Source organism: Dipodomys spectabilis, unplaced genomic scaffold, assembly GCF_019054845.1.
Source record: "Dipodomys spectabilis isolate Male_0828 unplaced genomic scaffold, ASM1905484v1 ptg000171l, whole genome shotgun sequence".
NCBI classification, from domain to species: domain Eukaryota; kingdom Metazoa; phylum Chordata; class Mammalia; order Rodentia; family Heteromyidae; genus Dipodomys; species Dipodomys spectabilis.
In genome coordinates this window covers 31,990-48,694 of record NW_024870848.1, presented here as the reverse complement: position 1 = coordinate 48,694, position 16,705 = coordinate 31,990, and positions in this window count along the sequence as shown.

Sequence of the window (16,705 nt, the reverse complement as noted above, 5' to 3'; positions counted from 1 at the left end):
ACACCAATTCTCCTCCAACTCTTCAATGAAATTGAAAAAGAAAGCTCACTACCGAACACATTCTATGAAGCCATCATAACCCTCATCCCAAAACCAGGCAGGGACTCATCAAAGAAGGAGAACTATAGACCCATTTCTTTGATGAACATTGATGCAAAACTTCTCAACAAAATTTTGGGCAACCGACTTCAAAATTCATCAAAAAAATCATACACCACGATCAAACAGGATTCATTTCAGAGATGCAAAGCTGGTTCAATATACACAAATCAATTAATATTATTCATCACACCAACAGGAGCAAGAATAAGAACCACATGGATATCTCAATAGACGCAGAAAAAGCATTCGACAAGATCCAACACCCCTTTATGATGAAGGTTTTGGAAAAATTAGGAATCCATGGAACATTCCTCAATACAATAAAGGCTGTATATGACAAACCTACAGCCAGCATTATACACAATGGTGAAAAACTAAAGCCATTTCCTCTTAACTTAGGAACGAGACATGAATATCCAAGCTCTTTCCTTCTCTTCAATCTAGTACTAGAATGCCTAGCTACAGCAATAAAACGATGCAAACCCAAAGGGGATCCAAATAGGGAAAGAAGAAATAAAACTCTCCCTCTTTGCAGATGACATGATCTTGTATTTAAAGAATCCCATAGACTCCACTCCCAAATTACTCAAGCTGATTCAAAACTTTGGCAAAGTAGCAGGGTATAAAATTAACCCCCCAAAATCAATGGCTTTTCTGTATGCCAACAATGAGAAAAGTGTGGCTGAAATTAGGAAAGCAACTCCATTTGTAATAGCCCCACAAAAAATAAAATACCTAGGAATTAACTTAACTAAAAAAGTGAAAGACCTCTATGATGTAAACTTTAAAATCTTGAAAAAGGAAATGAACACAGAACTTAAAAAATGGCAAATCCTCCCATGCTCCTGGATTGGAAAGATTAACATCATGAAAATGGCAATACTTCCCAAGGCTATCTACAAATTCAATGCAATACCTATCAAAATTCCACCCTCATTCTTAAAGGAAATAGAAGAGGCAATCCAAAAATTAATATGGAACAATAAAAGACCCCGAATAGCCAAAATGCTCCTCAACGGAAAGAACACTGCTGGAGGAATATCAATACCAAATTTCAACTCTACTATAAAGCCATAGTAATCAAAACAGCTTGGTATTGGCATAAGAACAGACCTCAGGACCAATGGAATAGAATTGAAAACCCAGAAATGAACCTACAGACCTATAGCCATCTAATCTTCGATAAGGGAGCTAAAACAATAGAATGGAAGACAATAGCCTCTTCAGTAAATGGTGCTGGCAAAATTGGTTAACTACATGTAGAAAACTAAAGCTAGATCCTTATATATCACCCTGCACCAGAATCAACTCCAAATGGATCAAAGACCTTGAACTCAAAACAGACACTCTGAAAACATTACAGATGGAATAGGAGAAACCCTAGGTCTCCTTGGCTCAGGCCGAAATTTTCTGAATAGAGACCCGGAAGCACAACAAATCAAAGAAAGGTTGGACAAATGGGATTGCATAAGTTTGCAGAGCTTCTGCAGGGCAAATGACATAGCTAGCAAGATCAATAGAAAGCCCACGGATTGGGAGAAGATCTTTACGCCATACAACGGACAAGGGTCTCATATCTAAAATATACTTGGAACTCAAAAAATTAAACCACCCAACAACAAATCCTCAAAGAAACAACTGCTCAATAAGTAAGTGGGCGAAAGACTTAAAGAGAAGCTTCTCTGAAGAAGAAAGAAGGATGGCCAATAGACACATGAAGAAATGTTCAACGTCCCTAGCCATAAAAGAAATGCAAATCCAAACAACATTGAGATATCACCTCACTCCAGTTAGGACAGCAAAAATCAAGAACTCTAACAACAACAGATGCTGGAGGGGATGTGGACAGAAAGGAACCTTACTTCATTGTTGGTGGGAATGTAAACTTGTTCAACCACTTTGGAAAGCAGTATGGAGGTTTCTCAAAAGACTTCACATACAACTCCCTTACGACCCAGCAATCCCACTTTTGGGCATTTACCCTAATGTTTACAAAAAAGACCACACTAAAGCTCCCAGCACAACTATGTTTATTGCAGCATTATTTACCATAGCTAAGATATGGAACCAACGCAGATGCCCCTCAGTAGATGAATGGATCAAGAAAATGTGGTATGTATACACAATGGAATTCTATGCCTCCATCAGAAAGAATGACATTTCCCCATTTGTTAGGAAATGGAAAGGCTTGGAAAAAATTATATTAAGTGAAGTAAGCCAGGCCCAAAGAAACATAGGTCCCATGGTTTCCCGTATTTGCAATATCTAGTATAGGTATGAGTCAAGCGGAAACACTCAGATAATGTGATGTTAGGAAAACGAACCCTCAAATATGTATTTTAAGGTTTTTGTTTCTTTCATGCATGTGTTTCTAACACATTTATAAGATTATTTCTTTGTTGCTTTGTATGTCCCTCCCCCACAGTGTAACCCCTGCTTTCACTATATTTGATATCAGTATAACATGTGGAGGAGACGGGGACAAACAAGTCGTTTAAGGATTCAGGTGGACCTGTTGCAACAATGAGAAGTACAAAATGTCATGTCAAAACCAGCTTTACAATGTCGGTGTGTGGGGGGTATGATTGGGTGGGGGGGAGCGGGGAGGCTGGGAAGGGAGGTGAAGGGTAAACAAAGGAGGAGGCTGCAATGCTTGGTAAGAAATGTATGCATTATCCTGCCCATGTAATTGTAACCCCTCTGTACGGTATGTTCTCAAATAAAATAAAATAAAAAAAAGAAAAATGTATATGCAAGTTACAACTCACTGACCTCAAATACAGTGGAAATGGGTTCTACCATGGAGGAAGAAAATAGAAGAGAAACAGAAAAAGTCACATAAGAAATGATAGGTGCATTAGAAACAATACTAAGAAGGCAAAAAACAAGTTGTGTCCGTATTTGGGGATTCATTTCAGTTCGCATTGTTTTATCCGGCCATATGTACATGGATAATGTTTTATAAGCCATGTAAATTCCATATTTTCTCATTACTAAGTTGTCTCTGAAACACGTGTTACCTTGTGTCCAAAGATGTCTTTGTGTTATTTCAATGAAGCCAGAAATCATTCATTTTGCCTTGAGTAATACCGTAGATTGTTACTGGAAGTAAGTGGAAGGAACCTTTACAGGAAGTAGAAACAATCCAGGAGAGAAATTGAACATAGAGAAATGACAAAGTTCAAGTTAATTTGTGCTCTCGTTTTTACTGTACAAGAAAATAATCCAAGGCTTGAAGGAAACTCTGTCCCTAACTTTTTCGAGTGTGCACTTTAGTCATAAAACTTTTCTGTAAACTTCTAGTTGAGAGTATTACAAAAGGAAACAATATGCCATTTGAAGGCAAGCATAGAAAAAAAAAGGAAATAACGTTGTTTTACAATGTACTACTACAAAGACACAAAGACATGGAGGACTTAAAATGTCTTTTGCATGGATATTTAACTCCTGAGATGATTGTCTTGATGCAAAAGTCACATATCCATTCCTTTATTCTGGTCCTGAGTTCTCCATATCAATATGGATTCCAAAAAGCAGGATCCAGTGAGTATGATCAGCAAAAGGAGCCTCTTTTCAAAGCAGTGCTTCAAGGATGGGCCCAAAGAAATATGTGGGTTTCTTTTGTTTGCTTGTTTGTTTCTTTAGTTTGTGCTGATTCTGGGGCTTGAACTCAGAGCCTGGACCCTGTCCCTGAACAATTGTCTTTCCTGCCCACCTGCCCCCAATGCTAGTACACTACTGCTTGAGCCAAAAGTCCACTTCTGGATTTTTTGGTGTTTAATTAGAGATAAGAATTTGACAGATTCTCCTGCCTGGGTTGACTTTGAACTGAGATAGTAAGAAACCTAAGTGACATCAACTGTATGAACTTCTCTTTTGAACCAAGAAATATTAGATGAAGTTTATTATAAAGGAAATATTTGACAATTTTTAAAAAAGAGAATATGTGCAACAAAGAAGCCATAACTTAAGTATTAACTCAGCAAAAGTAGGTGCACTGAGTCATATTGGAAAAATTTTTTCTGCTTGAGAAGATTACTATTGAATTCGTAGTTCCTTTTGGGGAAACTTAAAGTATATTTCACATTTTTGTTGGTCGTGGGGATTGAACTCTGATCCTGGGCACTGTCCCTCAGCTCTTCAGATCAAGTTGGGTGCTCTGCCACTTTAGTTACAGCACCACTTCCGGGTTTCTGGTAGCTAATTGAAGATCAGTGTCTCATGTACTTTCCTGACCAGGCTAGCTTTGCACCACAGTCCTCTGGTCTCAACCTCCTGAGTAGCTAGGATGACAGGCGTGAGCCACCAGCACCAAGCTCATATTTGCATTTATGTGCACTTAATGACACTGTAGACAAACAATGGAAATTTGACTCAAATGATGACATTGCAGCATTTCAGAAAATTTGAGGTAGCAATAAATATGTCATCCTTTTCCATGTTGTTACATTGACTCATGAGCTTTTGGACTCTTATTTTAGCATCCTCTGAGGTCTGTATCAGTGGACTTAGTATAAATAATTATTAGTAGAGAAATAGTGAAAGACTGAGATTTTTAGAAAGCAAAGAAGACCAGATATGAAAGAACAACAGAGAATGAGATAAAACTTATCTCACAGAGATTCAGAACTAGCCTAAGTGATTTAGAATACCAAAGGCAATGAGGAATAAGCCTACTTGATAACTAGTTCTTTAGTAAACAAATATGGTTCCCTAGAACAGTTTCTGATATAATTTAGTTATTATTATCATTTATTTCTTCCATCTGGATTTATTCCTTCATTTCTATCACAACTATTAATTAGCTGGTGCCTTTTTGATGCCAAAACTGACCAAAAAGATTTCCAAATCTCACTTAGACTTAGATTAATCCTTACCTGATATCTAAGGACATTCTTGACATTAATTTCTGTGACCTACCTACCAAAACGTTTTGTTTATTTTTCTCACCACTGTCTTCTAATATTGGTAAAGTACTTGAATTAAGAACTATTGTTAGGTCATAGTTGGAAGGGGCAATTTTATATTCCAAGTATAGGTTCTTTATTTGACATTTACTAGCTAAATTATTTTTTTGCCAGTCCTGGGGCTTGAACTCAGGGCCAGGAAACTCTTCCTGAGATTTTTCTTTTTTTTTTTTTTTTTGCTTGAGGCTAGCACTCTACCATTTGAGGCATAGCACCACTTCTTTTTCTGAGCCAATTGAACCCAGGGTTTCATGCATGATAAGCAATCACTGTACCATGAAGCCACATTACCAGAGCCCTAAATGACTTTCTTAAGATGAGATTATTTTTTCATTACATTACTATGTATTATAATTTAGCTAAGTGGTAGAAAAGGAAGTGGAAAGCAATACTAAGACCAGTAAGGCTGACATTCCTATCACATCACTAGAGAAGTACAGTGTTAAGACCTTCAGGACTCATAGGGCTATTGCATGTGACATTATTACATAATATTTTACATTATTATGTAAAAAAAATCATTAACGGTCTTCTCCGACATCCATAACATTCTGCTTCCACTTTCAAGTTCAAGAGCCAAAAATCTAATTTTTTTTATTGATTGGGTGTGTTTCCTAGGAAGGAAGAAAGAAGATGTGGAAGGTGATGTTAGAAAAATACTTATATTGGCTCCCAGTCCACATGTTTTGCATTTTTAAAAAGTGCTACTGATGAACTCCCACATCTACTTGACTATGCTGTCTGCACAAGATGCAGATAAATGAAGACATTTATTCTGGTGGATAGTCATATATATTAATAAAATCCAGTTCTGGAAAAAAAGTTACTACTATAAAGTATTGTCTATAAAATGGTTTCATGTCCTAGCATAACAAAATGCAGTATTGAAATGATTACTCCAGCTTTCTTTGAGATTTTATGCTGTCTCAGCATCAAGAGGTTCTCGAATTCCAGTAATATACAAGCCTAAGATATGATTTGAAGATCTCAGTAGTTTTAGAAACAAAGGTACATAATAGCTTCCTTCCTGCAGAGACAGGTGATGGCATGTATGACTGATTGTATTATAGTTATCTTCTTTTTCCTCTTCGTTTCATGTTGCATATCTTGGCATATTAGTCTGTCCTGCTTCAGCTTCCTGTAGGTGAGATTTACCTCTACTCTGCAATGTCAAGATGGGTCAGGTGACTTACTTCAGCTTACAAAAATGAACCAGAATTGTTGAAAGGTTATTTCTAGAGGAAGATTTCTATCTCATTGTCTGTGTCTAAGAGCTAACTTCTTTTCCCTTAGCTATAAAAATAGCATATTTCCAGAGGGAATCTTCTTTCAACTTATATACTGGAAGAATATAGCATGTGAAATTGAGGCAAAACTCAAACACAGCAAGAGTTAAGATAATATTAGAATATGATATTAAGATATTAGTTTCTTACTATTCTTGTATACCTTTATGATAGTTGACTACAGTACATCAGAATTTAAGAAATACTAAACAAGTACTAAACAAATAGATAACACTTCCTGTTTGATGCTATTACATATTTTTAATAAATAAGCATTCTCTATGTGATCACTTGAGGGGTAAACTTTTTTTTATAGTTGTGTTTAATCACTCTAGAGCACTGTATCTAATATCCACAATCATTATCCAGACCTTGTGATTGAGATGAGGAAGAACAAAATATCTAGATTTCTCACTTCTCTTTTCCTCTTCTCCTTTTTCTAGTGAGAATTCTCATCCTTTCTCCAAATTCTCCTATTAATAAAGGAAGAATGAGACATTGTGGATATCAAGCAAAAGGCTTCAAAGCCAGAATTTTATTCTTTCAGAAATAGATGAAGTAAATAAGAGTGACTCAAGGAAGAAAAACATGATGTTTTCCCTTTCTGCTTCAACAATAGAGTATGAACACAACTCTAAATGTTTAATACCATTGGATTTTGCTAATTTTTTAAAAATATAGTGTTTCAAAATAAATAATAATTTTAAAAATTAAAAAATTTAAAATATGTAGTAATTTGTTGTTTGCTTTTGGGAGGCATGAAATGACTGCATTAACATTGTGTATGTTGAGAGGCTAAATTTTATTTGAATCTAAACAAAATGAAAAAATATATGATGTTAAGATAAATAACTTTTAGGTACATTTTCAACATGACATACACACAGGGACATCTTTTTTCTTCTTTTTCTCTCCACACTTCAATAAGCAGTTCATGTAATTCAAATAGCTGTGTTTCTTTCAGAAATAGATTAGACATAAAAAAAGTTAGAAGAAGAATATGAGGATTGGTGGTGCATTCTTTAAAAATAGCAGTCAAATAATTATTAACCATAATTCCAAAATAATAACAATCAAATGCTCTTGAAAAGAGAAGATTGTAAGCAGAATATACAAAAAGTGATAATGCCAAAACTGCTTCAGGAGATGCTCTCTGACATTTAAGATTTCTAGTACATGACAATGTTTTAATCAGGAGTAAATGCTTTCAGGAACTATTTTTTTCTAATTATAGTTCATTGAAGAAATATGTTGTTCAAAATTCATGAAAGGATAACAGGTTATAGTAGAAAGGATGCTTACACACTCATTGTGGTAGGCAGTAAAATACCTTCCCAAAATATCTATAGTCCCGAAATATCTAATCCATCAAATGTAGATTTACATTTTATAAAGTTTGTAAAATAATCAGCTTTCATTACCTAAGGAATACAAATTTGAATAATTATCAGATGGGAAAAGTATACTCAAAAGTCCCAGCTGTAGTTAGAGAGGGACATCATTAGGTAAGAACCATCAGTTAGATGTAAAGATGCTACATTAGAAGATAAAGGAAAAGACAACAATCCAGATTCTGAAGTTTCTGGAAAGCGGAACAGGAAGTAAAGGCCTTTTCCACTGGAATCATCTGAAAAATATTTTAGCTCTGTAGGTGGCTCAATTTTAATCTAGTGAGACTTCTTTTAGATTTCTGTCCTTTAGAACTGTAAAATGAAAATATGAATTATTCAAGACAATTAACTTGTAGAAATATTTTACAGCAGATTTGGTTTAGTAAACTAACTCAACTACAGCCTTTTTCTGATGTGACTACAAGGATACCACATGTCCTAGTTTCCGAGAATAAGACAAACTTGCCACCAGCTTTGTACACATGTATGATCTATATACTACTACGGGTCTTGCATTAATGAAGTCTTGAAATTCTAAATAATATTTAAATAAGAAGTTCCCTATCTGCATTTTCACATTTGGGGATCATTAATTACCAAAGTTATGTAGAAGGCTAGGGTAAGAATATAGAAATGAAATCTGTCTTCTAAATTATAAAGATCATTTATGTCACTTTGATTTACAGTTTGTAAGGTAATAAAAATAAGGTAAAACAGAAACAGTAAGTCAATTTTCTATCTTTCCTAACTTTCCAACAGAAATTAGAGAATCCAGGAAAGATACAGCAATCCCAGGATGCTATAGCATGTTATAGGATCACTTAATGGTGAAAAAGAAGTTAACAAAAATGGGTCCCCTGGAACAATGTGAAACAAAATCTATACCTACAGATTGTGATATAACTAGAAAATAGTTTCCACTATGCTAAGTCTTTGATACTTTAGGTTTGTTTACACAGCAACATTCCTCTTTTAGGAAATGACTCTTTATTAATACTAAGTGTTTGCAGCTTATAACACAGCAACAAATAATGATTCTAAATATAAACAAGCATGATACTAAGAGTAACCAAAGCTACTTGCATTGCTATAGCTGATAAAGAAGAATAATCTTGGGGAATAGTCAAACAATCTTGAAATATTTCATACCTTTCCTCTTCTTCAACACGAGAAGTCCTAGTCTAGATATGTAAAATTTTAATAAAGGATTTTTATATTTCTTATTGTTCACCCTAACCATTATTTTATAGACAAATGTTTACTGCTTTGGCTTAGGTGTTTTCTTGCCTTTGGGTGTTGTTCTCTATTATTTTGGCAACTACATAGAAAAACAAGATAAATCCATTTTGCTTATTTTCGATTGTTCAAAGTCAATCTGTCTTCAGTTTTCTGTTCCCTTCTTCACTGCTAATTAAAGTGTAATTATTGCTCTTTAAATGATAACAAAAATGTGATACTTTTACATATATTCTCTTTGAAACTGGTGATTACAGGAGTGTCTACAATTGTTTGATAATTGTTTTCAAATATTTCCTTGGCTATTTTCATTATTTCCTTTGTTCCTGTCTTCTAATTAGGAACACAAGGTTACACAAAAGATCTTACTAAGGAATAGGATTTTAGGCAGAAAAAAATAGATGTATAATTAAAAGTTTTCATCTCTTAAGAGACTGAAAAGCTCAGAAGACATTTTGTTATTAGTGGTACGGTTAAGATGACTTGAATATTTTGTTTCTTAAACTAAGTGAAATGCATGTACAATGTTACACTTGTTCCAAAAAAATGATTATGGTTTATTCTTTTCTGCTTCAATGAGATGAAAGCTCTGACAAGGTTGGAGGGTATATTTATTTTAAGGTAGAAGTATTAATGATAGAAAGCCAAGGGAAATTCCTAAAACAGCACTGCCTATCACATATCAGTTAAATATAATTATGGCATATAAGTATATAAACACACAAATATGAATTGAGTGAGAAATGTGAGATTTACACAATTGATTCAATAACTACTAATATCAGAAAACAATTCTTTACATTTATATAAACTATTATATCTAGTGAGGGTTTAAACATTTTTTATAACATACCTTAACATTTATGCCAAAATATTTGTTTATTTGTAACTGTTTATTTTTAGTTTTTGTCGATCATGAAGCTTGAAATATTGACCTGGATGATGTCTGTCAGGTCTTCAGCTCAAGATTAGTGCTCTACCACTTGAGTCACAGCCAATTTTCTGGTCGATCATTGGAGATAAGAGTCTCACGGACTTTCCTGCCTATGCTGGATTTGAAATGACGTAGGGAGTGGTAATCCCATTCATTTATATGTTGTTTAATGATCAAGCTACATCATATCCGTTAATTTCTGCATGTAACATTTCTTTATAGTGAGAATGCTCAAAAACTTATCTTCTGGCTATGATGAAATATATATTCTTAACTATAATCACTTTGATTCTTTTAGCATAAAATTAATATATTTACTTTAGTTATGGAAGTCTGCTAATTAAGGTTATATAGAACATGAATTGTAAAGTGAAAGAAATTCATAGTTCTATTACTTGTTTAAAGAAGTTATTTATGCATTTTTTCAATTATATTTCTTTGGAATGTGTAATATTCATTGATTTAACTTAAAATTGATAACAATTACATTATATCAAGTAGATTCAAACTTGTATTTGAAAATTGCACACTTAAGACAAATATACTTCCACTTTCTTCTAATACATAATTAAAATAACAGTATAGGAAAGTGTGGTGTTAGCTGTTCATGTGTAGAATCATTGAAACTCAGGAGGCTAAGACCTGAATATTTTAGTTCAATACCAGTCCAAACAGACAAAAATGTGAAAACTTACCTCCAATTATATAGCAGGAAGCAGAAGGTGAGGATGTGGCTCAAGGAATAGTGTGTCATCAGCCATGAGCAAAAAGTACAACAGAGACCATTAAACATTGAGTTCAAGCCCTAAAAATGGCATATACACAAAAGACAACAACAAAAAAGTAGTATGACCATCAATAATAAAGACAAAATAGTAGAAAAGTTCATGAGAAATGTGTAAACATCTGGAAGTCAGAAATCATTTGACAGAATTTTGAGTCATGAGAGGTGAAAGTCACAGTATAATTTGAACAATCTCATTGAAGTCATTTGTGTTAAGCAGACTGGATTACCTGACATAGCAGACATTGCCTGTGACTATACACCATCCCACTCTGCAAAAAATCTAAAATTGTGCTTGTTAATTTAAAAAGAACCTCATGATAGAGACTTTTTGGTCTATACAGACTGGGGTCCTTATTTTGAGGCTTCAGACCAGTGCTTTTATTATAACCACTCCTGTTTTACTCCCCTTCCCTGGTGCAGCTATAACTTACTCAGCTGGCACCAAGCCATAGAATTGGGCAAGAGCATTTGCTGATGCTCTTCCAACTTCTCTCTGTGGCTCTGGATAGCCAGACTCTTGTACCTAAGATGGGTTACTTTGCTGTCCAGGTGGCCTCAAACTTGAGATAAACATGTAACGGATATGTCAACCTGAGTTAGTTTCAAACTATGATCTTCAGATCTGAGCCACTATGCTCAGACCAGTATTTCCAATAAGTTACTTAATCTTTCTGACACTCGTTCTTCCTGTGTGGAAAGTGAAAAGAATTACGTTGTGGACCTTAGAATCCAGTGGGAGTTAAGACTGGGTGCAGGAAGTGTAAGTGTTCAGGATGTATGGATTGAGTCTGACACTCTTATAAAACTACTGGTATTTATATTAAAATGAATTCCAGGAATTCGAAACACTAGGGATTTTTTTGTTCTTGTTTATCCTTTTATGGACATTGAAGGAGCCACAGAAATTAAAGGAGAACAGGGAAACAAATGCAGCAGTTATACTCTGTAGAGATTATATTCACCATGAGCTATACCTCCTGTGGACAGGGACAGGAGGGAAAATCAGAGAGAGAGCAAAGTGATGAGATTGTCAAACAAAAAGTGAACTCATTAGTGACTTATAAAATGGAGATCTGTATGTACAATACCTTAACACAAACATTTTGAAAAATCCAGGTTGATGATTCTCTCCTCCAGTTTTTGTAGAGGCCCTTAAGACTCAGGCCCACCTGGAGTTTTTGAAGGTCAAATTATATGATAATTAATGTAGAGCCAGAATCTCTTAAGAAATATTATAAAAAGTATTTCATTCTTAGTACCTTTTTCTCTTTGAATGGTGATTCTATATGTTGTTGTCAGAGCAAAATTTTTACTTTTTGTTTTTAGTACTTGTCAGGTGTTGAATCCTCTTAAAGCTTTGTGACAAAGGTCTGCTATATCTTGGCACCCTGCCCCTAACTAAAAAGGTAATTAACCTTTGAAATTAATGTACTTGAGTATGAGTTTTATTTATTGATTTAACTTGTCGGTGGTGGTGAACTCTGGGCATGGTTGCCATCCCTCAGCTTTTCAGCTCTAGACTAGTGCTCTACCACTTGAGCCACAGTACCACTTCTACCATTTTCTGCTTACGTGGTACTGAGGAATCAAACCTAGGGTCTTGTGCATTCAAGGTAAGCTGTCTACAACTGATTCACCTTCTGAGCCCCTATGAGTGGTATGTTTGTGCATGGGTCTATCAAGCAAATCTATTGAGCAAATGTATTCATTTGCACTAGACATATTCAAAATTATGAATTATCTGCTATTTTAATGAATAAAACTGTTATTATTGATACTAGGAAGTGTTTGTCTCCCTATAATAAAAACATGGAGGAGAGTATTTTATTTTATTTGAGAACATACTGTACAGAGGGGTTACAATTACATGGGCAGGATAATGCATACATTTCTTACCAAGCATTGCAGCCTCCTCCTTTGTTTACCCTTCACCTCCCTTCCCAGCCTCCCCCCTCCCCCCACCCAACTCTTCCCCCCTCTCCCCCACACCGACATTGTAGAGCTCATTTTTGACATGACATTGTGTACTTCTCATTGTTGCAACAGGTCCACCTGAATACTTAAACGATTTGTTTGTCCCCATCTCCTGGAGGAGAGTATTTTAAACTAAAACTACATAAGAAATTTTAAGATCTTGTTGCTAACAAATGTGTCCAGGTGTTATTACATTAAACAGAAAATTCAAAATGGTTTTTCTTCATGAATACAGAGATCAAAGGTCTTATAATACTTATTTCAAGATGCAAATTAAAGAAGAAAATCAGTCAGGAGGTAAAATTTATATTGAATGTTAATAGTTAAAGAGGAAAAGGAGATCCTAGATGGCAAACTAAAGACAAAGAATATCAGAGCACTATTTGCTCAATATTAAATAAGAAGATTTAATTGAAAAATTGAGCTGGAATGTGCACATCAGGCAAAGCAAGAAATCAAAGCCTACCACCAACAAAGAAACACCATAATGCATATCTCAGAAAAAGGAAAAAAGTTCCTGTCCTTGATTTCAATGATACATGTAATCCCTACACACACACACACACACACACACACACACACACACACACACACACACACACACACGAATGTATGCAACAGCTCAACCTACTCACATCCATTCAACATGAATCAAAGATCTTCCTATAATATTTGAAACTTTAAAAGTTTCTAGTTTTGTAAATAATTGATGACAGATGCATAAGCAAATGTTTTCTGAATAACACTCTGTTATGTAATTGAGAATTTATGATGGTTATATCTACTTAAAATATCTCTGAATCTCGAAAGAATTAAACAAGAGAGAATACGAATTTGGGACTATATTTCTACCAGCTATTCTGCAAAGGCTTAAAAAAAGTTATGAGATCCAATATTAAATATCAAATTAATACAATTAATACATGTGTAAGTGAAGTGAAAGACAGTGATCAGAGACCTATGCTGCCTCCAATTCTCAGCAGGCTGCACACAGTGACAACTTTGGTTCTGCTGCTCCAGGCTGACAGTTCTTTTCCCTAGAGCACTGGCCCTGCTGGGGTTGGGGATGGGGGATGTGTGGAGAGGGAGGAGGCCACAGGGGAGGCCGAGCTTTGGTTGGGGCTGAGGGCAGTGGGGAGAGGATGGTGGGGAGGCCCTGACGGAGGGTGTGAAGGGAGGAAGAGGCAGTTGGCCAACAGCTCATTCAGCAGCAGCCCTAAAGTCAGCTGGGTTCTGGAGAGTGTCTGTGAGGTGTGCAATTTGGGGTGGATTTGCTAGGGCTTGTTTGCTTGGTGAGGAGAGGAAGAAGCCTCGAGTCCCACCCAAACAGATAATGATAATTGAGACAATCAGTGGCTGAAGAATTTCAAGAACAAAGGCAGGGACTTATAGGTAACCTCTATGGCCAGTGAGGGCAGCAAGGATGGGCCTGTGGTTGTCATGCCTCTCTCGATACCCTTGGAAGTGAGGGCCAGCTCTCCTGTCGGCTAGGCCTCGTTCTTGCCTTGACGCCGGCACCAGGAATTGTCAGCACAGCCTCAGCCTGCCCAAAGGAGCTGGCCTGTTGTGGGTGCTGGAACATGGGCAGCTTCTGGAAGGCTATACACAGCAGGGCAGAGGAAGCATGGCTGGTAGGCTCTGCTCCAGCCTAGCCAAGATCAGGACCACTGGGGAAGTTCCTGCTCTGGATCAGGACCAGGCACTGCTCCCCAGACAAGTAGGGCCTCTGGAGACCTTGCAGTGGCCACCACGTGTGGGTTGTGAACCTCCTTAGAATGGCCAAGGAATCTCAATGGAGAGGTGCATTTGCTTCTGTGCCTCTCCCGTCTTCTGGATTCCTGCTCTCATCCTGCCTCTTGCCATGTCCAACTACAGGAATCAACTTCTCCAAGCCACTGAGAGGCTATCCTGGAGATGCTCACAGGGCTTTCCAGGCTGCTTCACCATGCATGCAGGGCTCATAGGGTGCCATCCTCCAGGCAAAGCATACCCCCATTTCAGTTTGGCCACCCCTGCCTAGGGGACCACAAACTGCATTCTTACACAGAAAGCCAGAGGTACACAAGGCCGCCCTGCAGTCTAAGTCATCCTTTCCTTCCTCCTGCTCAGGTGTGGAGCAGCTGTGGAGCCAACTGCAACATCATGTTTGATTTTCTAAAAAGAAGAGGAAAAAAGCATCATTGTCCCAGATACAGCTGCCCCTGGGGTTTTCTGTGTACACTAGTCTTGCGCTTAGATTAGGATCCCCAAAGACCACCACGGAGCCAGTTCTCATGCGAGCACATTAGAGTCATTTATTGCAAGCTCGAACCTGGACTCACAACTTTCACCATTGCAGTGGGTCAGAGTTGAGAGCCCTGACCCTTCAGTTAACTGGGTAATCTTATAACAATCTTATTGGCTAGCCAGTGCAGGCTAAGCAATAATTTGTGGAGGAGAAGGGAAAAAAAACAAATCATTTAAATAAGGATACAAGTGTACCCATTGCAACAATGAGATGTACAAGTTCTTATGGAGAAAAACGAATTTTACAACTTTGGTGGGGGGGAGGGAGGAGGAGAATTCAATGGGGGAGCGAGGGGAGGTTGGGAAGGGATGGGAGGGGGAAACAAAGGAGGAGGCTACAATGCTTGATAAGACATGTACTCATTATCTTGCCCATGTAATTGTAACCCCTCTGTACAGTATTTTCACAATAAAAAGTAAAAAAAAATTAAAAATTAAAAACTACTGTAGCTTTAGGTACTTTCTTTCATTCGGTGATGGCTATTGCTAGGGGAGTTATGGGCAGAACATTATTGTGACATTTCACAGTTTTTCCAGGAACCTGAGTTTTAACTTTCAGTAAAAGTCTACTTACAATGGGTACTTTCAGTAAAGGTCTTCACAAGGGATACTTTCTGATTATTCGGAGTCTAAGTCCAGAATGCCTGTACTTTGGCAAAGGCCTCTCACTAGGGATGTGTGTGTGTGTGTGTGTGTGTGTGTGTGTGTGTGTGTGTGTGTGTTGTGTGAGAGAGTCAGACACAGATGAGGTGAGGTTTGGAGTAAAACACTCCTTCCCTTCAGCATTGAATTTGGGTATCTATTGTTTGTCCCACCTCCTCAATTTGGAGTTCTAAAGTTGTCCTTCTAAATACATTTATCCTTTGATCTTTGGAGTAAAACACTCCTTCCCTTCAGCATTGAGTTTTGGTATCTATTGTTTGTCCCACCTCCCCAATCTAGAGTTCTAAAGTTGTCCTTCTAAATACTTTTATCCTTTGATCTTCTTGATATTCAGATTCCTAAGGTCTGCTTGAGAACTTCAACATTTGCTTCATGAAGGTGATGCCTTTCTTCTAACTTTTATGAAGCCTTTTGTCTCCTTTAAATCCAGTTTTTTCTGTGTTAGTGGTTTTACTTAGCCCAGACTGTGGTGGTCCATGCTGTGACTGTTAATTCAGAGCTTAGTTTAGGACAATATGAGATACTATACTTTCAGAATATCAGTGAAAGAAGTTCAGCATCTTTATTGAAACAATTTCCTGGTTGTAAATACAAACAAAAACATCCAGTGATATAAATGTACAATCTGTTGTTTTTAGTTAATTGTGCACCACCGTAATGAAAAAAAATCTTTTTACTAACTAAAGTGAGTATTTGTAATGGGGAAAAATAAAATATTATAAATCTTAAAAATTGATGAAATACCAAAAGAAAAAGAAAGACACTGATCAGGAATGAAGTACAAATGTAAGTGTTTAATAAATAAATGAAATGTTTGAGATTCATATCCACATAGCAAATACGAAGTAAAATAAAGAGGAAAGTCACTGAGATCCTATCTTACACACCAGAATAGCTATTACTACTCAAATAAATAAACTGCTGGATAGGTTGAAATAAATCAGGAACTATATTTGGTTTTGTGGCATTGTAAACTAGTGCAACCCATAGGGATATCTTAATGGCAGTTTACACAATACCAAAAAGTCAGATATGTTTTTGACCTTTACCGCAATTGTATACATATTGAAGGAATATAA